The sequence below is a fragment of the Schistocerca nitens genome, chromosome 1 (genome assembly GCF_023898315.1).
Source record: "Schistocerca nitens isolate TAMUIC-IGC-003100 chromosome 1, iqSchNite1.1, whole genome shotgun sequence".
NCBI classification, from domain to species: domain Eukaryota; kingdom Metazoa; phylum Arthropoda; class Insecta; order Orthoptera; family Acrididae; genus Schistocerca; species Schistocerca nitens.
In genome coordinates, this window is record NC_064614.1 from 1,123,963,802 (window position 1) to 1,123,988,448 (window position 24,647).

The following is a 24,647-nucleotide window of genomic DNA, read 5'->3' on the forward strand; positions in this document are numbered from 1 at the left end:
TGTCGCTGACGCCGTTTCCATGGCAACCACGACGCTGACGCGCGGCAGCCCTAGTGGGAACCGGCCTTAAGCCGGGACACGGTCTTGGTGGATAGTCGGTCGGTCGTCCTACCGGACGACGCGTTTTGACTCGCTGATCGTTCATGAGTCGGCTGTGTGTGTGTGTGTGTGTGTGTGTGTGTGTGTGTGTGCGCGCGCGAGCGCGCGCGCATCGTCTCCCGATTTGTCTTCATGCGTGTTTAGTTACTGTTGGGTATTGTTCAGGTCTTCGTGCAAGTGTTCGTCAGGTTGTGTGTGTAGTTGGCGTTATTTCCACTGACGACTATTTTAGATGGTGTCGGCATTCTGAGGGGAGTCGGTCGGTTGCTGCGGACCAGGGAGGGTATCTTCGCGCGGTGCAGTCGGCTGGGTCAGCTGGCGGTCCCTGCGCAGTGTCGGAGTGTGTGTGGAGCTGTCCGATCGCTAAGAGATTCGTGGTTCACCGACCCAGGACGTAAAAGTTGAGTAGTGGTTTCAAGTACCCAAGCCACGTTCATTCACGTTGTGTGGTTCGTTTCGGTGGTTCACTGTTGGGTAGGTTTTCCTGTGAGCAACACAGTGTGTTTGTATTGCTGAAATTTAGGCGCCATGCGGTGGAATTAACTATATTGTTTGACTACAATTCAAGTGCATCAGCGGAATTTTCTGCCTTGTGGCCGTTGGTGTCCTTTCCTCACCTGTTGTCGGTGTGTAGTTCTGACAGCTTAATACATACACACATTTTATTGTGGATAATCATGCCCATAACATTTTGTGTTTGAATGCTCATGTACCGATTGGTGGCAAGCAAGTCGTTTGTCGGTCGGTCCGTGGCTGTCCCTTGGTTGGGTTCCGACGGATCAAGTGTAGTTGGCCTCACCACCTGTCTCACGTAAGTGAACGATGGCAGACTGTCCACACATTTGATAATCTCTAGCTGAAAAATATAGACAAAGACGGACATCCCTCACATCTCTTGAGGCGTGACCCTGGAAGAGGAGGGGGTGAGCTGTTCCTTAATCCTTAACACACGACCAATTACATGGTGTGCAGTAGCGGAACAGACATGCAGATTCGATGACTGTGCAAACTGTTCTACACCCATTTCTATTCTCTGAAAGCCGCTTTATGGTATGTAGCACTGTCACTTCCTTCCTTTCCTGTTCCGTGACGGACTTTCTGCGGGAAGGATGATTGTTGGTTAGCCACAATGTGAGCTCGAATCTCTCTAACTTTACCTTCTTGGTCTCTTGCCTACTTATGAGGGGCGTCATATTTGTTGACTCTTCAAGGAAAATTCGCTCTCAGAATTTTAAATGTGCACGACACCATAATCCACGTCGCCTCTCCTGTTGCGTCTGCTACTGGACTTGAATTAGCAACTCTGTGATGCTTTCACATGCACTAAAAAAACCTGTTTGCGCTCTTAATCCTCTGCGGCACGGATCGCAGATTCACGAGCAGTATTCAATTAGTGATCGAACGAGGATGTTTTAACCTGCCTCTTCCGTGGATGGACTGTTTTTCCTGTGGATTCTTCCAAAGAATGTGTGTGGCGTCTGCCTTAGCTGCGATGCCAGAATGACACTGATTGCTCTGCTACGGGTTGTACGACGAAGCTCGAAAACACGCGAGGGACGAACGAGTGAAGAAGCGACTATAATCCGATTAAAATTACTTCGCAGTTGACGTCCATCACTTGCCTCTACAGTGTTGCCACATCGGCTGCCGGCTGCCGCTCGGTTGCAGGCGACTCACACATACGGCGCGTCACTTTACGAATGCTGCTGTTAATGTGTAAAGCGGAGCAATGTTGGAAGTGGCCGCTGCGAGGTGTGACAAAAACGGGAGATGCTCTGTTAACAGCTGATTTTAAGTACCACTGACTGAATTTGTAACCCTGAATTGAAACTCACGTCGTAATTTAAACACAACATCGTGATGTGCAATGTATCCGAGAAAACGGCGATCAACAATGTGCGGCTTGAATAAAACCACGATCGCTTTGTTCACGACTTTTAAGGCTAACATCTACGAGCAAATTGAAGACAGAAAAATTTCAGTTTCAGGGGTAAAAGCAAATTGTAGTTTCTCGCTGCGACTGGTTACCTGAAATTACCGTCATACTAGCTACACGAGGTGCCGCATTACCAGCCGATGGGCAGTCCTGGTTGGCACTTGGCTGCGGACTACTGGCAAATTTAAAACGAGAAGTGAGTGCTAGGAAGAAAAATATTAGCAAGTAAAATGGTCAATACGGTGATGGAAATTGTGCAACCAAGTATTGTAAACTGAAAACAAACATTCAAGCCAATTAATTAAATAAAAATAATAATCAGAGTCTTTTGGTTAGATTCAGAAAAACAAAAAATTGCTTTGAGTTGACGAGGTTCGAACATACGACCTTCCAAACGCTAGGTTATTACGTTACCCACTGTGCTACGCCATTACATTGCGAAGATATGACTTTGATGACAAATTATTGTAGTCTTCACGCAATGTCAGGCTAAGCTTGTCTAGTGTAAGCTGATCGCTGTGATTATAATAACTGTACATGGGACGCTGAATAGCCTCTTGTGCGGAAGAATCCAGGAGTGTTTGGTTAGTGTTGTCTATGAAACGCGTGTATTTCGTTAGCATCGGTGTGTGTGTGTGGGGGGGGGGGGGTTAGTTTTTGGTGCGGTGATCATGTTTGATGAAATACGAAATAAAAGGCCCACACCCAGTATTCGGGATATAATCACAACAAGAAAGAAAGCCGGACAAGAAATTGTAAGTGAACTGATTCTTGTGGCAGTTGGGCAACGGCGAGCGGTGTGTGTATTAATGTTGACGCTCTTGACTGCAAGAAAGCTGCTCGAACGCGTGAAGTGTCACCTATCAAGTAATTTTATTCGAAATACGGTATAGGTTACTGCGTCGTAGACGTGGCGTGTACACCTGCCGATAAGCTGCACACTACTTAGACCACGTGCCTACTGGCTGTTTTGCACGCAGAGATGGCGACGACGCCCAGTCTCTGCCGCATCCGTTCACTCCAGGCTGAAGGGAGGGAGAGCTCTGCCTGCCTGGATAACGAAGTGGCGGTAACGCCAGGCATGCGTCGGCACGCCGCGCAGGGGAGTCACGTTCGCGGTATCTGCGCGTCACTGCGCTACGGGGAAGCGAGACGGGCTGCGGTACACACCTGCTGCTCCCGCTGACTGGCAGGTCCATTTGCGTGCCAAGGGAAACTACGACGCGGCCGGAAGGAACTCGTTTACCAAGTTTGTTTCCCCGTAACTTAAACTCGGAGAACCCTAGAGCTGGGCAATCCCAGAGTCGCGAAGTTGATTCCAACGTGTTCTCTAGAACCGACGTATTGGAATACCATATCCTAAGAACAGGGTCTCCTGTTTTACATCGAGGATCGGCTTGTGTCAACAGCTTTGAGGATCAGAATAAGAACAGTTGATCACTTTTTACACAAAAAAGAATGTTGCATTCAAATTTGTATTTAAGGATATTAACATATCCCATCGAATTTCGCTAACAGGCGAAGCGCACAACCAACAAGCCACCGTTTGTGTTTATCTTTCACACGGTTGTAGTAACAATTGCTGCTCTAGTACGATCCACTTCTAAAGCGTCTACGAAAATTAGAGTTTCAAAGTTTTAAAAGCCTGCTGAACAGAACACAGCGGCACAGCCGTCTAACGGCAGCGTTTGCGCGGCCGTCTAAGGCGAAACTTCGGACTGCGTTCGAGTCTCTACAAGTTTTTTCGAAGCTCTTGCCACATACTTCTACCGCTACGAAGATTTATGTTTCTTCGGAAATTACAATATAATAATAATAATATAAATTCGTGATGTATTGGATATTACTTTATCGATATATTCATCTGCATACTAAAATGTTTTCGCAGTGAAGCTATTAAACTTATACCTATTCGTCATCATTGGTACGCCGACATAATTTGGACTATCTACAGTATTGTGTTGATGTTTACGCTCGTAGCGTTTTTCCATAAGTTTAACAGATTCACATAACAGAGACTTCGGTCATCACTAATATACAGGAAGAGTCACTAACTATTGCTACCAAGAGTAACTCCGAAAGTATGATAGGAGCTGAAAAGTTTGTGGGAAAAAGGTTGCATGGGACAACGGGGGCCATAATATGACGTTGAATTTTTGTTGCTAGGTGGGGGTCGCTTCAGAGATATATAGTTTGGCACTTATTTTCTGACAGTGGCTATCGAGACGAATCCAACGATGTTTAACAGTGAGGTCCATTTACAGAAGGTGTTCGAAGTGATGACCATTGGTATCGATGCAGTGCTGCAATCTTCTTATCATGGACTCAGTGGTATTCCGTATCATATCGCCACTTATCGAAGCACATGTTCTGACAATTCTCTCTCGCATCTCTTCAGCTGTAGTTGCAACATCTTTATAAACAATGTCTCTTACGAATCCGCACAAGAAAACATCCATAGGCGTCAAGTCTGGAGAACGAGCCGGCTACGCCACATCTCCTCTGTGCTCCCAATCCAACGATTTGGGAAATGTCTCTACAACTCATTTCTAGCCATCAGCGAAAAATGTGCCGGACACCCATCATGTTGATACCACATTCTGTTTCTTGTTCCTATACCAGACCTAATGTTTCCTGCAGGAATTTGGTGTACTTACTTCCATTAAGATTTCCTTCGATGAAATAGGGTCCTATAATTCTCTCCTCCAGAGTCCCACACCATACATTCACCGACCACGGTTTTTGGTGTGCAACTTATCGCAGCCAACATGGATTTTCAGTTGCCCAGTAATGCATGTTATGCAAACTAAGATTTCCATGGTTCGTGAATGTAGCCTCGTTAGAAAATAAAATCAAATTAATAAATATGTCATCCCTCTAAATCTGAAGTTAAGCCCATCGGCAGAGTTCAATGCGACTCATAAAATATGTACCAGTTAACTGTTGGTGGAGACTGATATGGTAAGGATGATATTTATGGCGATGCATACCACGAACAAACTACTCCCGCTAATGCCAGATTCCCTTGCGATTTGACGCGACTTAACACAAGGATCTTCAACCACACCGGCAAGAGTACCAATTTCCATTTCCTCGTTAGTAACTTTCCTTTGCCGGATATGTTTCCCGTGAGTTAGAGATCCAGATGTTCTCAATTTATCATACGCATATTTTAATGCACGACGTGTAGGGTGAGTACGTTGAGGATATCGTTCAGCTTAGAAGTCCCTAGCTCTCACTGAATTTCTTTGGCATTCTCAGTAAATGACTAGTATATCGACTTTTTCTTCGAAGGAATACATCTTCCACATTCGCTTGATTCGATGATACTAGTCTTACCGTTCCTATTAGTGTTGTATTGCGAAACCGTCGAATGGCGTTTACATGTCAATGACACATTAGATGGATACGCCGTATTCGGCGAATATTTACTGTTTGCATGATATGCGGGAGAGAATTGTCAGAGCATGTGCTTTGATAAATGCCGAAGTGATAAGGAATACCACTCACTCCATGATAAGATTTCAGCACTGCACTGATATCAATGGTCATCACTTCGAACATCTTCTGTAAATGGACGTTCATGCCATCTTTTCGACCTTCGTTGACGTTCAAAGACCTTACTGTTACACATCATTGGATCTGTCTCGATAGCCGCTATCAGAAAATAAGAACGAAACTATAGCATGCCATTAAAAAAAAATTAAGTTGACCTTCATATCTCTGATGCGACCCCACCAGCAACAAAAAGCCGATGTCATATTATGACCCCCGTTGTCCCATGCAGCATTTGTCCCACAAACTTTTCAGCTACTATCATAGTTTCGGAGTTATTCTAGGTGGCAATAGCATCATTCGCAAAGGAAGTTACTTGTCGGTTGTTCGGCAGAGAGCGGAAAAGGTTTGAATCTGAGAGCGCAAGATCCGGTGAATGAGATGGATGGGGAATGACTTCCCAGCCCAACTCCTGTATGAAGGCGGGCATTATCGTGATGTAGCATCCATCACTTCACGCAGTTTTTCTGGTGGTTGTTCTTGGATTGCGCCTGCAAGACGTCTCAGTTGTTGACAATAAATGTCAGCAGTGATGGTTACACCTTGGGGAAGCAATTCTTAGTACACAACGCCACCAGACGCATAGCATTATCTTTTGTGGATACACGCGGGTCTTAATACGGGGAGTCGCTTCTTTGTTTGAGCTAGATCATTCCTCTCTTCTCCCTACGTTAGCATAAAGACAGCATTTTTCGTCACCAGTAACGATACAGGATAGAAATGGGCAGCGTTGTTCTCGAGCCAACTGATGACGAGCGAACAGAGATGCACATATGGCCGCCCGCTGATTTTTGTGATTTTGGTTTAGAGCACGCGATATACACACACCCGATTTGTGAAACTTTCCCACTGCATGCAATATCGCACGATAGCAGAATGATCAAAGTTTCATCAAATTTGTCAGTTCTCGAGTACACTGCCGTGGATCCTTGAGGATTAATATGTTTAAATGATCTTCATCAAATCCCGGAGGTATTCCAGAACGTGGAGAGTTACTACTCTCAAAACGACGAAATCATTTTCTCACCGTGCTCTGTCCAATGTCATTATCCCTACACACGGCGCAAATGTTCGTGGCTGCCTCCGTTAGTGTCACCCCTCTACTGAACTCAAAGAGAAGAATACGGCGGAAATGTTCCGATTTCTCCACTTGGCACTCCATTTTTTTAGCGTCTACATTTCCACTATTACAAAATGTAAACTCTAATATCAACAGTGAACTACAAATGAAAAATGACAACTGATAAATAAAGCCACAGCAACCGGAATACCAACATACAAAACAAAAACGCTACGAATTTAATGCACCAACCTAATAAAAGCGTGGATAAAAAACTTGCAACAAGCATATATTATGAATGTCACTTTCGGAAATACTAATTTTTTTTATAAATAACGGCAACGGAAAACACCTCTTTAACGCTGGAAGAGAATGGCAACTCGTAAAAATCTGTTTTTTGATGTACGCGATGCGTATTTCAGTACAGGCACAAATGCCGGTGCTGTTAATTCCGGCAGCACGAGGGAGTGAAGAGTACGACAATCGTCACGGGTTAATACTTCTCTCTGGCTCTGAAAAGCCTTCTGCAATCTTTCCACGAAATTTTTGACTCTGCGAGTGTAGTATACACCGCAAGGATATTACAATAATGAACATTTGGTGTTTTAATCTTCAGCGTGCACGTTGATCGTGCGTTTTCATCTTGAAAGATTTCGTCATACAATACTGGATTCATTGTTGATAGACACAGGTGTTTGGTGAAGACTAGGAAAAAATAACGACAACAGATGGCCGCAGCACGGACAGACATGTATTCCCGCCACTTTAGCCGGTCCGGCTAACGCCGGTGCTCGAAGGCTGGAGGGCTGCTGCTATAGTACGGTATTTAGAGGCACGTAAAACTCAGACTCAATTTCTAGCGAACGCTTGACAAGTGCATTGAACAGCAGTAGCATTTGTTACATTTAAGTACGTAGAACAGTAACGCGGACAACAGCACATTCGGGGAATCGTTGGGTGAATTGTTCCTTCAATTTAAAAAAAACTTATTAACTTATTTTGAAAACAATTTTTGATGAAAGTGGTAAAGTTGTTTCATTTTCAGTTTAATTCCAAAATTCTTTAACCTCTGTGTCAACAGAAAAAGACCAGAGTGTTATTTTCCGTACAAATAAACTTGAATAAAATTATGAATTTAAAGTTAACATTAATTGTAATCTTTTTCCGGAATAGTTTCCTCAAAATCACGTGACAAAAACATAGCAAACGCGGCACGCTATTGCAAAAAGCTTACTTAGTTTCATGAACAAAGCGAAATGCTATTTGAAAACCAAACGTCACCAGCGACTGTAGCTTTGCTTCATTTCATAGAACTATTTTATTTAGAGACACAGCAGATGAGAAATTACGTTACGAATTCAGCTGATTGCTTGGCTGAAGCGTACGGCACCCATCGCAGCTACGCTTAACTTTTGCATAAGTGTCCGATTCCTTTCGCTTCTCGAAGTCTAAGTTCTCGATTCTGCCCATTACGAGAGTACACTGATCTTTGGCTGTGCCCGATGGACCATAGCGTTCATTCTCGTTTATCATCCAGCAGTACGTACTGACCAGTCAAATGCTGACATTTTCCTCTTACTGTGCGTGCCCTCTCGGCTGTGTTCCTCAGTTTCTTTGTATATAAAACGTGCCTCGCGTAACACTGCCAATCAATGATAAACTTCAGTCCATTTTTCTAACACGTGTGAACTCACCTAAGATCTAAACTTCTGTTATTTGTTGTGTCAATGGAATTTTAAGACTTCTTCATATTGCGCCATAAGCAGGGTATTACACAGCCAAACAGGCGATTCCGAAAAAAAAAACTCAAAAAAGAAGAGGTATAGGAGGAACGCTTTACTGAACATTTCTACACCTTGGAACCACGCTTCTAACACAAAAACAAGTAGATAAACCGAAATTTAAAGTAGTATGAGATGAGAGAGGGGGGAAAACCTGTGAGACGATATTACAAACATGGCCACCATTTTGAAAGCCGCCATATTGGCTGCAACTCGTTATTTTCAAATGAAAAGGTGCTCAGTATGTCACATCGAACAGATGGAGAAAAACAACGGTGCCTTTCGTTTGAGCATAGCTTCACTCATTTTTTAGTTACATTTCTTCCTACAGGTGACGTGAAATCTGGTATCAGGAACAGAAGCCGAACACATTGCTGTCATCTTGAAAGTAGGAGACAGGAGTATCCGTGTTATCGCAACGCATTTCAAACAACGCCACCCAGAAAGCCCACCCATTACTCACCGTGCGGTTGTGAAACTACTCGCGAAATTCCGTGAAACTGGCTCTGTCTCAAGCAAATCGAAAGGTGGGCTATCGAAAACGGCTACTGACGAAACACACTCAAGCACGGCTCTGGCACCGTTAAGTAGGAGTCCCGAACGCAGTATCCGGCGAATTTCTCAGGAAACTGATCAGTCGTCCATTACCAATTATGAGAATTTTTGGCCAAAGTCACGCGACGTAACTCCACAGTCAATCAAGCCACCTTCTAATGAAAAGCAAAACATTTTTCCTCCTGTAATTCTTTACCTGCCTAGTATCACACGACTCCTTTACATATGTAAATTAGAAGTTACATCAAATATGGCGGCTTATAAAATGGCAGCTAGGCTGGTAAAACGGCTTCACTGGTTTTCTCCATCCCCTACCTCCTACTACTTGAATTTAAGTTTCTATTTATCTATCTGCTTTTGTTTTAAAAGAGTGATGGACCAGCCCATATACATGTCTTTCGAAATGCTTATGGAAGTACGAACCTAAATTGTACACTAGTACTGCTAACATTTATATAGGCGTAGTGTCACACATGTCCATTAATCACCTCATCTAAAACGTTTCCGAAGCAGCAATGAACCATTTCACATCTCTGCTACTGGAACTGGCGGCTAGCTACCGCATGGTGCGTTTTCGAGATTGTACCTCGCCGATTCAAATCCCCCTTGCGTCTTCCTTAAGGCGGCTATAAGCCTGGCGATTAATACCGCCTGCTAGTAACTCAAGGCTTCTATAAACAAGTGGGATTAGATATCCCCGTAGGAAATAAGCTAGAGGACGGAGGTCGGATGTCGCGACACGCCAGGAAATGACTTTTCCTCCTCCAATACGGCGGCCGGGAAATGCCATTGATCTAGTTGCGAAATGTTCCCACATAAGGCAGTTGCGGCTTCGTCATCGTGGAGCCTCGGTTTCTCGCGGATGCCTAAGCGTATTTTCTTCAACAACTCAGACAAACAAAGTATGAGAGACATGTACACTATGTGAGCAAAAGTATCCGGACACCCCCCAAAACATAAGTTTTTCACATTAGGTGCATTGTGATGCCAGCTACTGCCAGGAATTCCGTATCAGCGACCTCAGTAGTCATTAGACATCGCGAGAGAGCAGAATGAGGCGCTCCGCGAAACTCCCGAATTTCAAACGTGGTCAGGTGACTGGGTGTCGTGTCATACGGCTGTACGCGAGATTTCCACACTCTTACACATCCCTAGGTCCACTGTTTCCGATGTGATAGTGAAGTGGAAACGTGAAGGGACACGTACAGCACAAAAACTTACAGGCCGACCTCGTCTGTTGACTGACAGAGACCGCTGACAGTTGAAGAGGGTCGTCATGTGTAATAGGCAGACATCTATCCATACCACCAAACAGGAATTCCAAACTGCATCAGGATCCACTGCAAGTAATATGACAGTTATGCTGGAGGTGAGAAAACTTGGATATCATGGTCGGGCTACTGCTCACAAGCCACACATCACGCCGATAAATGCCAAACGACGCCTCACTTGGTTTAAGGAGCGTAAACATTGGACGATTTAACAGTGGAAAAACGTTGTGTGGATAGACGAATCACGGTACACAATGTAGCGATCCGATGGCAGGGTGTGGGGTACGGCGAATGCCCTGTGAACGTCATCTGACAGCGTTTGAGGTGCCCACAGTAAAATTCGGAGGCGGTGGTGTTATGGTGTCGTCGTGTTTTTCATGGAGGGGGCTTGAACCCCTTGTTTTGCGTGGCACTATCATAGCACAGGCCTACATTGATGCTTTAAGCACCTTCTTGCTTCCCACATTTGAAGAGCGATTCGGGGATGGCGATTGCATCTTTCAACACGATCGAGCACCTGTTCATAATGCACAGCCTGTGGCTGAGTGGCTACACGACATTAATATCCCTGTAATGGACTGGCCTGCACAGAGTCCTGACCTGATTCCTTCGTAATGTTTTGGAACGCCGACTTCGTGCCAGGCCTCACCGACCTACATCGACACCTCTCCTCAGTGCAGCACTCCGTGAAGAATGGGCTGCCATTCCGCAAGAAACCTTCCAGCACCTGATTGAACGTATGCCTGCGAGAGTGGAAGCTGTTATCAAGGCTAAGGGTGGGCCAACACCATATTGAATTTCAGCATTTCCGATGGAGGGCGCCTCGAACTTGCAAGTCGTTTCCAGCCAGGTGTCCGGATACTTTTGATCACATAGTGTATATTACTAACGTGTAAACTTAACTAGCCTACTGATAACATAAATGGGGTAATATGTGCTGCACTGTCCACAGAGCCAGCTGGCATGTTAATTTCATAAAATGTTGCGACTTGTTGGTCTTTTTCAATTTACAAGCACGATACAACTAGACGCGTTTCGGTTTATGCCGTCATCAGAATCATTTAAAACTATATCAACACATGGTATATCGTCAAATTTCTTTGTACCAACACGTGCCACGGACTATTCCTGCCTTTTCTGTTAGGCTACAAGGCTTTATTACCCCAAAATATAGACGGTTTTCCTGTTATTACAGTACCTTAAAGTATACACAAGAACACTAGCAGTTATAACAAAATAATTGTTCGTGCAGTGTAGACGATGGGGAAGAATTTGAACGATTTAGCACCACTGGACAACGATGCAGAAAAAAGCTGAAGCTAGCATATGTCTACATTTTGTCTTTGATGCACTTTTGTTTCTAAATATCGTTCTTTATCCAGTGTACGTTCGCTTGCCTCTTTACTTCTGACAATTCTCGTTTCAACTATTAATCAAGAAAACCTTAGGTTTATAACAACTTTTTTCCTTCTTTAAGATATAGAAAAAAATGGCTCTGAGCACTATGGGACTTAACATCCATGGTCATCAGTCCCCTAGAACTTAGAATTACTTAAACCTAACTAACCTAAGGACATCATACAACACCCAGTCATCACGAGGCAGAGAAAATCCCTGACCCCGCCGGGAATCGAACCCGGGAACCCGGGCGCGGGAAGCGAGAACGCTACCGCACGACCACGAGCTGCGGACAACGAGGAGAAAGTACGAAAGTAATTACATGCATGGGTATAAGTTGCCCGAGATTATGCACTAACATTCAGTGTAAAGAAATTTGAGCTGCTGATCACAACAAGAACATTAAACGTGACACTGTACCGAGCGAGGTGGTGCAGTTGTTAGCACACTGGACTCGCATTCTGAAGGACGACGATTCAAACCCGCGTCCGGCCACCCTGATTTAGGTTTTCCATGATTTCCCTATATAGTTTCAGACAAATGCTGGGATGATTCCTTTGACAGAGCATGACCGACATACTTTCCTACCCTTCCCTAACCGTATGGGGCCGATAACCTCGCTGTTTGGTCCCCTCTCCCAAGTCAATCGACCGACCGTGACACTGGGAGATGGGTAGCTCAAAACGGTAGAAAGTTTCAAAGCACTTTGAGAGTGTAAACAGAAAGGGTGAAGAAATGACCGTGAGATAAATGAAATTACAAGGTAAGCTGACAGCTTTACGATACCCTGACGGGAGCGACATGAAACAAAGAAGTCTGCATCAAAGTAGGAAAATGTTATGTTTTGTTGTACGCTGCAGAAACCGGGGACATAAAGAAGACGGGAAAAAGCGCGAACTGGAGGGATGAAGTTTTCGAGAAGTCGCATAGGTGTAAGAAAAAATTGTTCAAATGTGTGTGAAATCTTATGGGACTTAACTGCTAAGGTCATCAGTCACTAAGCACACTACTTAACTTAAAGTACCCTAAGGACAAACACACACACCCATGCCCGAAGGAGAACTCTAACCTCCGCTGGTGTAGTACCATTGCCATTTTTTTCCCCGTTCCACCGCTAGGCCAGTGTTCTCGTCCGTCGTGTAGCCGTCACAGGATATTGTCTGCTACACAGCGACCGGCGTAATATTAAAATCTTTCATTCCAGCAGCCAGGAGATTAGCGTCCGTCGTTGTGGATGATTGCATTCGCATTAATCTGAGGCGCGGGCCCACGCTGAGCACCGCGCTGTCTGTTCGCAGCAGTACTTCCGTTGTACTCTTTGTCTCTACCAATGCAGATTTAGGGCAGCAAATTAGGTTTCATTTTGTTCCGCAAATCACCACACGCCAATGGCCTACAGATTGCTTCGTAGAATCCTGACCAGTCTGTGAGCTTTGTTCGCCTTTAATAACCGAACCGTCCACGAAATGTTTTATACGCAGATAAAAATGCTTCACTGATGTCTACTACTTTTTTATTGCTGGCAATAATAATAATTCTTCACAACAACGGGAGCATGGTAGAACGTATTTGTGCTCACGCGTTCTTGCATTACTTAAATTGCCTCTTTGTTGTCTATAACCGAGTTCGTTTCTAGCTAGATCTTTGTTACATAAACGTATAAAATTAGCTAAGTTTATTTATATTTACGGATAATTTTTTTCATATTTTTGTACTGTTTTCAGTTATCCATTTATTTTACGTGTCAATCAATGGCTTCAAGAGGATTTCTCGGTTCACGCGACAACTGTTGTCACCACTCTTCTTTAGCTGATATTTTCCGCTTCCTGAAAGTTCGTTGAATGACCATCATGAGGAAAGATTTAGACGCTGGACTGTCGGTTTGCACCTGTGAGCATGGCTGAAACAAAATACCTTTGATTGGCAGACGTCAGGAGGGGATGAATCGCCGTCGTTGCTGGCTATATCCCCCCTGCTGCTAGAGTAGAACTGCCTCGCTTGACAGGGCTCTGCACATGTCTACAAAAACAAGCAACGCAGAAACAGTCGCTGATAACTGTCGCCTGTTCCCTGCTTTCCGACTAGCTGAAACATCAGTCACAAAGTTACACAGCCTGACAAAAAGGTGAAGCAACCAGAAGATGTCGGGTGTTAACGTAACTTCGTAAACCTACACACAATCGGCAGGTATGTAGAGTGATTACAGTTACAATTTTCTGTGTTATGTAGAACGGCCACCAGAGTGCATTATTGTTGCTCGTATTTGGAGTTGTTACCACGATAAGGGCCGTGAACATCGTCAGATGTTCATGGATCACTGGAGTACGCGGAGAAGCAACCTGCTCCTTTGAGACAGCGTAATGAGCAGTTGGTAGAATTTTAAAGAGGCCTCATTGTGGGTCTCCATTTGACAGGTAGGTCGAATAACGCAATAAGGTATACTCTTAGTCAACCACATCTGCCCGCCACAAGAAAGGATCGTTACACTGTGCACCAGGCACACCATAACCCCTTCACACTTGCGCCTTCCATCCGAGAATAAGCAATGGACTCCATGTAACATCCTGTGTCATCTCTTACAACTGGCAGGAGGCTAGTAATGGCGGAAGTAGGAATTACTGTCTCATGCGTAGGCTGCTGTTACCATCACAACACAGACGGCTTAGTTTGGAGTGATACTGTGACCGGGAAATGCGGACTGCTTGTTAATGGCATCACATTGTGTTCGGCGACATGTAGCGATCCCTCGGGCTGGTAGTGAAGAAACTCTGACAGCGCAATGCAAGTCACGGATATCCTGCGTTCTCAAGTCTTACCTCCCAGGCAACAGTATCGCCAGAATGAGATTTTCACTCTGCAGCGGAGCGTGCGCTGATATGAAACTTCCTGGCAGATTGAAACTGTGTGCCGGGCCGAGACTCGAACTCGGGACCTTTGCCTTTCGTGGGCAAGTGCTCTACCAACTGAGCTACCCAAGCACGACTCACGCCCCGTCCTCACAGCTTCACTTCTGCCAGTACCTCGTCTCCTACTTTCCAAACTTTACAGAAGTTCTCCTGCGAACCTTGCAGAACTAGCACTCCTGAAAGAAAGGATAAGGTTCGCAGGAGAGCTTCTGTAAAGCTTGGAAGGTAGGAGACGAGGTACTGGCAGAAGTGAAGCTGTGAGGACGGGGCGTGAGTCGTGCTTGGGTAGCTCAGTTGGTAGAGCACTTGCCCACGAAAGGCAAAGGTCCCGAGTTCGAGTCTCGGCCCGGCACACAGTTTTAATCAGCCAGGAAGTTTCAACAGTATCGTCGTCCACACATGACACAAGTCTCTACGAACTGTCTGCGTGACGTTGTACTTCCGCCGCCGACAAGACCAATCTGCTCCCGATGTGGAGTTTTTCTTCGTTACACACTGATACTTTTAGTCTAGTTTTTACTCTTTCTGCACACTTACGCGTTCCTCACGTTTTGCACAGCCCACTCTCTCATGCACCACTGCTTTCTGTTTATTTTTATACTTCTAAGTGAAGGAGTAGTGATTATTATTTTTGTGGGGGAGTGAGGAGTTGCCCCATAAGAAAGCACTACTCTTACACTGTATATAAATACATATCAACATGATTAAATAGAAGTACACAAATATAATTAACTAAAATAAGAGTATAGGTCAAAGGCAAACTAGTAGCAATGTTATGTTGGAAACACTACAAAACATAAACCACACTACATACAAGTACAAAAATAAATAGAAAACAGTGCTGCGCGAGAAAGTGTGCTGCGTAAAACTTAAGAAATGCATACTTCTGCAGAACAAGTAAAAATTAGACTACCAGTACTTTTGTCTAACGAAGAAAAACTCCAAAAATGTGCTAGCAGATTGCATTTCCAGATGTATGCGAGAAACCAAGCGGCAATCACCATAAATCAAAAGCAACATATTGTTAACGAACTGTTTTTCGATCTTAAAATTATAATATCTTTAATTACACACCACTGATGATGCTTTACCTCCATAAAGCGAAACGCACCTGGCGGAAAAAAAACACGAATTTTCTTGTAGTTGCAACGACAGAACCCCATGGACAATATGGCCGCACAAATGTAGTTAGAATTGAAAATCTGTGCCCGTTCAGAACTGGAAGCGGGATTTTGTGCGCATATGAGCAGCCCTGCAGCCGAGACTCACTCGTTCTCGAGACACAGTCATTACATCACATGACGCGATCTGCAGCGCGCTACCTTGTGGGACAGGGAAGATGGGCCAGATCCGGATCGAACCGGCGCTGCGGATTAACGACCGTGGGCTCGTGCACCGGCCAGCCCGAGTGTGGTTTTAAGGCCGTTTCCGACGCTCGTTTAGGCAAATTCCGGGCTGACCCCCAACCTCTGCCTCACAGAATACGATACACAAACAGTTAAAATACGAAAAACCACAGAATGAAGTTTATACGATTTACAGACAGATGCCACTGATATCATTACAGACCGTTCCAATCGATCGATCAATTCATTCATTCATTCATTCATTCCATTTCAGTGCATTTAATGCTTTATATATTTATCCCTTTTGGCAGGGCAAACGAAGGTCCTCCACAGACTGCTTTCCCCTAGAGATGTTACTCCTACTTACGCCGGGTGAGAGAACCTCTGGCAGTAGTGTTTGGAAATCATTGGAGAAAACTTCAGGAACTACGACTGTTTATCACCCCTTGAGGTGTTCTCAGACAGCCTAATTTTTAAGGCTACTACAAGCGCTAATGAGAAATTCCGGGTTAGAATCTCAGTTAGGCACAAACTTTAAATCGCCATGACATACTCTTTACGAATGTGACCCAACGTGCATCGTATTCATCCTGCAAACACTAAACGCCTGTTCTTTGGTAGCGGGTGTTAGTGGACGCCCAAGACTTCCGACTCCAAGTATATTTTTTTCCTTTCCTAGTTCAAACAGCGAATGGTACGTGGTGGCTATGGATGGAAGAGAACCCGCAAGTGTGAAGTGTAAGTGCTGAACACGCTGATCCGTTCTGAAAGCTACTACGTTAAAGGTCGAGACTTGTTCCAACCGTTTAGCACGCAGCGGGTGAATATCGCGCGTATTACGACACAGTGGAAGCTCACGCGACTAGTAATACTCAAAATGCTGTAAACTGATACTCACGCCGGACAAATAATTATTCGCCTCCGCGATACGTCACGCTAACATCGTGAAACATCACGTCTAGTCTTCATAATTGGCCTCAACTCTGGAAGGAAAGGAGTCCACGTTTCCTCTCCTATGCCGCATCCGGCTGGAGCCACTCGAAAATTACGTCCTACCAAATTTCGGGGATGTCGATTGCTAAGATTCGCCCGTTGTTTCGAACAAACCTAAGAATTTTGTATGGGACTAAGATAGGGTGAATTAACGGGTCAGCGGACGTGAGACAGGGTGCGCGAGTGTTCCTCGAATCATGAACATACGCGTGCAGCCCTGTGAATACAGGTGCACTCATCTTGAAAAAAGAGTGTCCACAGTACACTCATCATGCAAACGTACAAGAGAGGGCAACATTTGGTCATCGAGGATGTTTGTTTAAACATCGTATTTCATGTTCACGGTAGCCTGAATGACTGGAACCAAGTAAAGGCACGAAATAATAAGGGAACTCTCAAAATGTCACAATACGATGTCCGGTCTGAACTATGCCATCCACACACTGCATGTTAAACGTCCCATTAAGCCGTCTGTGCACTCAGTGCCCTGGAAAGAGGCAAAATCGCGCATTATTTGAAAAGAGGTAGCATCTTCACTTTTCAGACCACACCAAACGCCTTCAGTTAGCTGCCATCCAGTTTCTGTGTCGTATGGTCCATCGTAGCATTATGTGCCGCTGTGAGCAACGGCCTTCTACGAACTACCCTACTCCAAACGTTCATTCCGTGTTCACCTTGCAATGTTCGCTCTGATACTGGTTGTGATTACGCTTACGGCAGAATTTCCCGTCGAATTTTAAACAGATTGTCACGGGCACGATTTGACGCTCGTCTACGGTCCCTGTCGACTAGGATTTTCTTACGACCACTGATGTTGCCATTCTTTGTAGACACGTTGGACTACTAGTGTTGATACACCAACAAACCGGGCAACTTCATTCACACTGCAGTCACAGGAACGTCCACAACACGACAGCTCTTTTATGCCACTCTGCCATTCACTATCGTGAGGTATGTCAGTGGGGTACGGTCACACAGCCGCGCTGTATCAGTTCTCCACCATCTCAAATGCACCAGAGCGACCACTGTGCTCTTTTAGGAAGGTTATTAATACTCTGTCCAGTGAACGTTTTGGTACGCATGTCACAGCATGCGCTACCTAATATGCTTCAAAACGCCGCGCATAAAAAACGGGATCTTTCCGGGGCTCATACCTCGATTTTATTGATGATAGAAAGATAGTGTCAAATGTGTTAGATGCACTTCTGCAAGAGACCATTTGTACACCCAAAAGGAAGATCGTTTTATTGTAATTATCCTACACTACAGTAACTGTTCCAGTTATCGTCAGAAGAGTTCTCTGAGCCCCATGTTGTTGTGTACTGAAGCATTATTTTTATTTATTTATTTATTTATTGCAATACGGTCTGAGGCGTAAAATTATTGTGTGTTATTTCACTTTCATAAAAGCAAACTACCAAAATTTTACTGACCCATAAAGTTCTTTTCATATGGTTGATTTGCCCTGTAGTAGCAGGTAAAATAATGGAACGAGTGGAAAAATGCTTCTATCGAAAAACAAGAAAGGGAAATGTGTTACAGTTTATTAAAAGACTGATTGAAAAGTGAAGTACCAGTTGCCTTTTTCTACCTCTCTTCTTTAAAAATTTTTCCAAAAATTTTGGCACAGGAACATATTCGCACTTTATGCTGAGAGAGGAGACATTGACAGTGGGAAGACAGTGCTAGGAACAAAGGGAGACAGAGCCCGTGGGAGAGGAATAAAGAGCAAGTTAAGTGGGTGAGAGACAGTGATATTGAAGGACAGTCTATTACAGTGGCGACGAGGAAGAGAGAGTTAATAACATGACAAGAGGCAGCAGCAGTGGGAATGAATGAATGAATGAGATAGTAGCAGTAAGGGAGAGCAAGACGGAGACTGGCTGTAAGAGGAGACAGTGGCAGTAGTAGGACAGAACGAAAGAGACTTTGGCTGTGAGACGGGGGACAGTGACAGAGACAATGACAATGAGCTGGGCTGGAGGAGAATGATAATGGTCAAATGGGAATGAATGTGTACGAGCGACTTACAGCGATGGACTAGTGGATGTGAAAAGTTACGATTAGGGGAGCTTGTGGGAGCGAGAGGTGAGCTGCATATTACAAATACCGCGCAAATGTTAACATGCCAAAATTTTTGTGAAAATTAAAGTGCCGTGGTAGATGCAACAAGGCAGCTGGTACCTGTAATGCGCCAAACCATCTTCAGTCCGAAAAAAGCGCATCATTTGTTTGTATCGCCTCAACATCTTATCGATTTTTATATGCTAGAAGAATGAAGAGATTAAGTTGTTTATACAGTTTTCTTAAATTTTTGTGTTAATATGTTGTAGACGTGTGAAACTTCGTGGTCGAGAAAAGCTGTGTCCTGTCAAGTCACCGAATTTGCAACGCCCAGCCAACTGCTGGATCGCGGCCTGCGGCAAAGATAATTACGATGCAGCTGGACACTTCCAACGTTTGCCGGCGACCGCAGAGAAGAAACACACACTGTTAAAGAGAGAATTAGAGTGATATGTTTGCTAGAAGGGAATGGTTCTTAGCTTGTGCTTTGATAATTTCAGGAGTAGTAGTCGACTAGTATCCGAGTATCGTTCGAGTAGTGAGCCTCGAGAGAGATTATCTGAAGTGTGTGACGAGGTTGGCTCACACGAGCGATACGTGAATTAGTCTGCAGTGGGGATAGAACTCAGGTGTGTTCAAAGCAGTTCTAAGTCGTTTAGAAAGGTATTTTGAGAATATTATCGGCTTGTGTTGAAAACTATTATTTCGCTGATTTTGGTAGACTTACTAGGTAGCCTATAGGAAAAGCTCCGATTTATTGAAGTGTGAGATTAGTTTCTCCTAGGTGTGATTAAAGGTGCGTTGTGCTGTTTAACAGCCACGCGATTAGAGGCGAACCGTATTTCAATATTTTTGAGAGATTTTTCCGTTGGATGGTGTATGTTAAGAGACGCGTTCACGCGAAGTCGTTTAGATGTTTCATGGTTGAGGATTAAAGCACGCACTAAGGGATAGTAGTGTTGCATTGTATTACTGTGGTTGTATAGGTGCACGCAACCCCTAGGGAGTAGTGGGTGAGGATTTATTTGTGACTTCGGCGTGAGCGTCGTAATATAGAAAATTCCAGAAATGTCGTTGGATGCACTGAATGTGTAGTCCATACTTTGTCGTCCTGCGCAATAGTTATTTACTGAGAAACAATCTGAAGTTTATTGAGAATGTGATAGCTTTTCCCTTTGACTCTAAACGGCTAATCAAGAACAATTTAAAAGAGAACACGCTAATTCTTTCTGAAAGAGATCATCGAATGCTGTGTTTTGAGTTTATTAGTGGGTCGCGGAAGTCAACGTCTGAAGTGGTTGAGCTTTGTTTATTTGAGTTCATACAGGTCAAAACTGGCGGTGACAGACTTTTTGTTTTATTTTTTTAATTTCATTTCCGCTTACTGGGCTTTTGAACAGATAACCAACATTCGAGAAATAAAATGCTGACTTGTACTTGTAGTTGATTTAATTGCAAGAAATAAAAATTTTCAACTGAAAAAGTCAGTACCCGACTTGTCTTTTATCCCCAAAATTATTACAAGAAAAAATAATCAAGGCTTACCTGAAAGCAGACTAATATCTGGAATGTATCTTCCCGGAATAAAGCAAAATCCAAAGGCCAGTAAAGTAAAAGACTGGAATACTGGTAAAAGCAAAGTTCAAAGAAAAGGAATAGTATTTTTCAGGGAACTACTTGTAACGAAAAGAAAGATAAGTAATATTTAGACAGGGAAAGCAAGTTGCGTGTTATGGAAACGTGATTAACTATAAATGAAAAGTTAGTCCATTGAATTCTGAAATATTGAGATTAACGAAATAGTTTATTATGAGAAAGATATTATATTAGCAAGGCACTATTTATAGAGGTTATCGTTGATTGACAACCAGACATAAACACTATAAAATTTCATCTTTGCCTTGCAACGTATTCTCCAATATAGGTTGCTGTTATTGGTAAAGTAATTACATCATTCCTACTCATCTTAGACACTCGCATTTAGTATTTTTTTGGTGACTGGTACTACCTTTGGTGGTAGTTTATCTTTCGAACGTAGTACATCCTGATAGTCAGATCCGTTGTTGTAATTAATATCCCGATAGCCATCACTGATTGCATTATACCAAGAAAGTTTTATTGCGTCCACCCTTTCTACATTGCGTAGCGAGCTGTAGTGAGATTTATAGCGTGAGAAGCTGAATATCGACTCGTACGTGAAGTCGTCGTGTTAGTACACAAGATGAAATAAGTCACACAGATTACGTCGTTGAGTGTAGGCAAGATCTTGTCTGGACAACTAATTGTAGTAGGCTATTACTAAAGTGAGCTACATTGGCCGACGTTGCTTTTGACCTACGTATTGCAGTGCTGATAGAGCTGCTTCATACAGTATATCTCCTGGCATCTAAAGGGACAAGCAGTACAAAGTTGGCGTTAGTGGTATCTAAAGGTGGCGCAGTACATACTCGAATTTTTCTAAAACAGGAGCACATTAGCCTTTTCAACTGGCAACAGAATAGACTGAATACTGCTATTGCTTGACTTCCTTTTACACTACTGGCCATTAAAATTGCTATACCAAGAAGAAATGCATATGATAAACGGGTATTCATTGTACAAATATATTATACTACAACTGACATGTGATTACGTTTTCACGCAATTTGGGTGCATAGATCCTGGGAAATCAGTACCCAGAACAACCACCTCTGGCCGTAATAACGGCCTTGATACGCCTGGGCATTGAGTAAAACAGAGCTTGGATGGCGTGTGCAGGTACAGCTGCCCATGCAGCTTCAACACGATACCACAGTTCATCAAGAGTAGTGACTGGCGTATTGTGACGAGCCAGTTGCTCGGCCACCATTGACAAGACGTTTTTAATTCGTGAGAGATCTGGAGAATGTGCTGGCCAGGGCAGCAGCCGAACATTTTCTGTATTCAGAAAGGCCCATACAGGACCTGCAACATGCGGTCGTGCATTATCCTGCAGAAATGTAGGGTTTCGCAGGGATCGAATGAAGGGTAAAGCTACGGGTCTTAACGCTTCTGAAATGTAACGTCCACTGTTCAAAGCGCCGTCAATGCGAACAAGAGGTGACCGAGAAGTGTAACCAATGGCACCCCATACCATGACGCTGGGTGATACGCCAGTATTGCAATGACAAATACACGCTTGCAATGTGCGTTCACCACGATGTCGCCTAACACGGATGCTACCATCATGATGCTGTAAACAGAACCTGGATTCATCCGAAAAAATGACGTTTTGCCATTCGTGCACCCAGGTTAGTCGTTGAGTACACCGTCGCAGGCGCTCCTGTCTGTGATGCAGCGTCAAGGGCAACTGCAGCCATGGTCTCCGAGCTGACAGTCCGTGCTGCTGCAAACGTCGTCGAACTGTTCGTGCAGATGGTTGTTGTCTTGCAAGCGTCCCCATCTGTTGACTCAAGGATCGAGACGTGGCTGCACGATCCGTTACAGCCTTGCGGATAACATGCCTGTCATCTGGACTGCTAGTGATACGAGGCCGTCGGGATCCAGCACGGCGTTCCGTATTACCCTCCTGAACCCACCGATTCCATATTCTGCTAACAGTCATTGGATCTCGACCAACGCGAGCAGCAATGTCGCGATACAATAAACTGCAATCGCGATAGGCTACAATCCGAGCTTTATCAAAGTCGGAAACGTGATGGTACGCATTTCTCCTCCTTACATGAGGCATCACTACAACGTTTCACCCGGCAACACCGGCCATCTGCTGTTTGTGTATGAGAAATCGGTTGGAAACTTTCCTCGTTCAGCACGTTGTAGGTATCGCCAACCTTTTGTGAATGCTCTGAAAAGCTAATCATTTGCATATCACAGCACCTTCTTCCTGTCGGTTAAATTTCGCGTCTGTAGCACGTCATCTTGGTGGTGTAGCAATTTTAATGGCCAGTAGTGAAGGTACGACGACGGAGCAGAGGGCAGGCGCAGTGATGCGCCCTATGCGCGCGGCCTGCGGCCTTGTCAGCGCGGGGTCGCCGGCGGCCGACGTCGACACGGAGCGTGCAGCGAGGCGGCCATTCCCCCTCCCGCCCGTCTAGCGGTGAGAGTGAAGGTCGCGCCCGCAGTCGCAGTCACAGATCTGCCAGCCCGACGCCACCCATGGTAATGCGTCTCACGTCACGTCGTAGCAGAAGCGGCCAGCCGTTCGATCTGCGCTCGGCGAGGACCACTGGGCTATGCTAATACGTGTTCTCTGCGCGCGAGCATCGACTGCCAACGGGACGGCGGCTGTATCGTTCTACGCTCTCCAACTGCCAATAAGCTCCGCCGGCAGCGGCTGTCGTGCACGTTTTATTCCTGGAGGATGGCATCGAAAGCAGTTTTGCCTTGCAAGACTTTTATTGGAGGAACTGCAATATACATCTGTTGTGCTTCCTCATCCGAGGCATTACAGGTGAACTTCAAATTCTATTTCGGAACCTAATATAAAAATAGGATCCACGCTCGGGAAGCTAGCCATACCGACTACCAATGACGCGTGGTGTTCTTGACGTGATTACTTCAAACTTTCAGAGCGTCTTACGCTATACAAAATTAAATCAGCCTCGTCAGCCTAGCTGACAAATTCATTTGCACAAATACACGTAAGCAACGCAAGCCTTCCGTAACGAAACAAGCGCGTCATGTCATGCACGGAAAAACTCCTTATTCGCACTAATAGATACAAAGTTTTTACATGGATCCAGATGTTGGCTTCTGCATTCCTTCCCGTCTGTCTGCGTCTTCCCACTCATACATTTTATGTTTCCCTGTAACTCTCTTGCTATTCTAATTAAAAAACAAAACATTAAATTGCTCCGAGTGAGTGTCGCGAATTCCGAGGGTGTGCTTAGGTAGGAACCTAAGAGCATAGCGAGTGAAACATGCAACTATGACGGTACACATTTCTGTTTCCGCGTCAAGACAAGCTGCAACGGAAGCGGAGAGGGGTGCCTCTAGTCGCAAACATCATGCAGCAAAACTGGTTGGTCGGAAGTGCCACGGCACCTACATACGAGTTGGAAGCGCCACCTACTGGCAGACCATGGAACCCCACGCCCGCTCGTTCTGCCCCCCCCCCCCCAACCCCTTTTCCGCTCACTCCCTCTACCGCATTTTTCAAAGGCTCCCGCCTCGCCTCACCACCCTCCCCCCCCCCCACCTTCCCCCAACGTCCGTCACGATGGCAGAAAGTGGCCAAATATGACCTAGGTTTAGTGATACCCTTGAAAAAGAAAAAAAGACCACACCAAGTATCGATAAGAACATAAATTGAAGATCGAAGTAAAGAAAGGCTTTAAGTGTCAAAATCATGATTTTGAAGAAAGTTGTAAATATATTAGGTAACTAAAGGTCATAGCCGGCCGGAGTACCCGAGCGATTCTAGGCGCTACAGTCTGGAAACGCGCGACCGCTACGCTCGCAGGTTCGAATCCTGCCTCGGGCATGGATGTGTGTGATGTCCTTAGGTTAGTTAGGTTTAAGTTGTTCTAAGTTGTAGGGGACTGATGACCCATAGTGCTCAGAGCCATTTAAGGTCATAAGTGCAATATTTATTTGAAAGTTAAACATAGTAAGGATGTAGTTTGCAAATCATTTACAAACACTATATTGCAATAATATGCAAAACTTACTGAAAGTGGAAAATCAATGAAAAGCTCTACGTGCC

General features: G+C 44.6%; 1 protein-coding gene and 2 non-coding genes across 3 annotated transcripts in view; 1 reads left to right on the forward strand and 2 right to left on the reverse strand.

Annotated features, from left to right (window-relative positions):
• The window catches only part of LOC126199214 (G protein-coupled receptor kinase 1), a 1,128,404-nt gene that overhangs the window by 885,679 nt on the left and 218,078 nt on the right, over positions 1–24,647 (reverse strand). The window lies entirely within an intron of this gene.
• Positions 14,560–14,634, reverse strand: Trnas-cga (transfer RNA serine (anticodon CGA)). The gene has a single exon. It is a non-coding gene; the product is annotated as a tRNA-Ser (tRNA).
• Positions 14,840–14,914, forward strand: Trnas-cga (transfer RNA serine (anticodon CGA)). Its single transcript has one exon. It is a non-coding gene; the product is annotated as a tRNA-Ser (tRNA).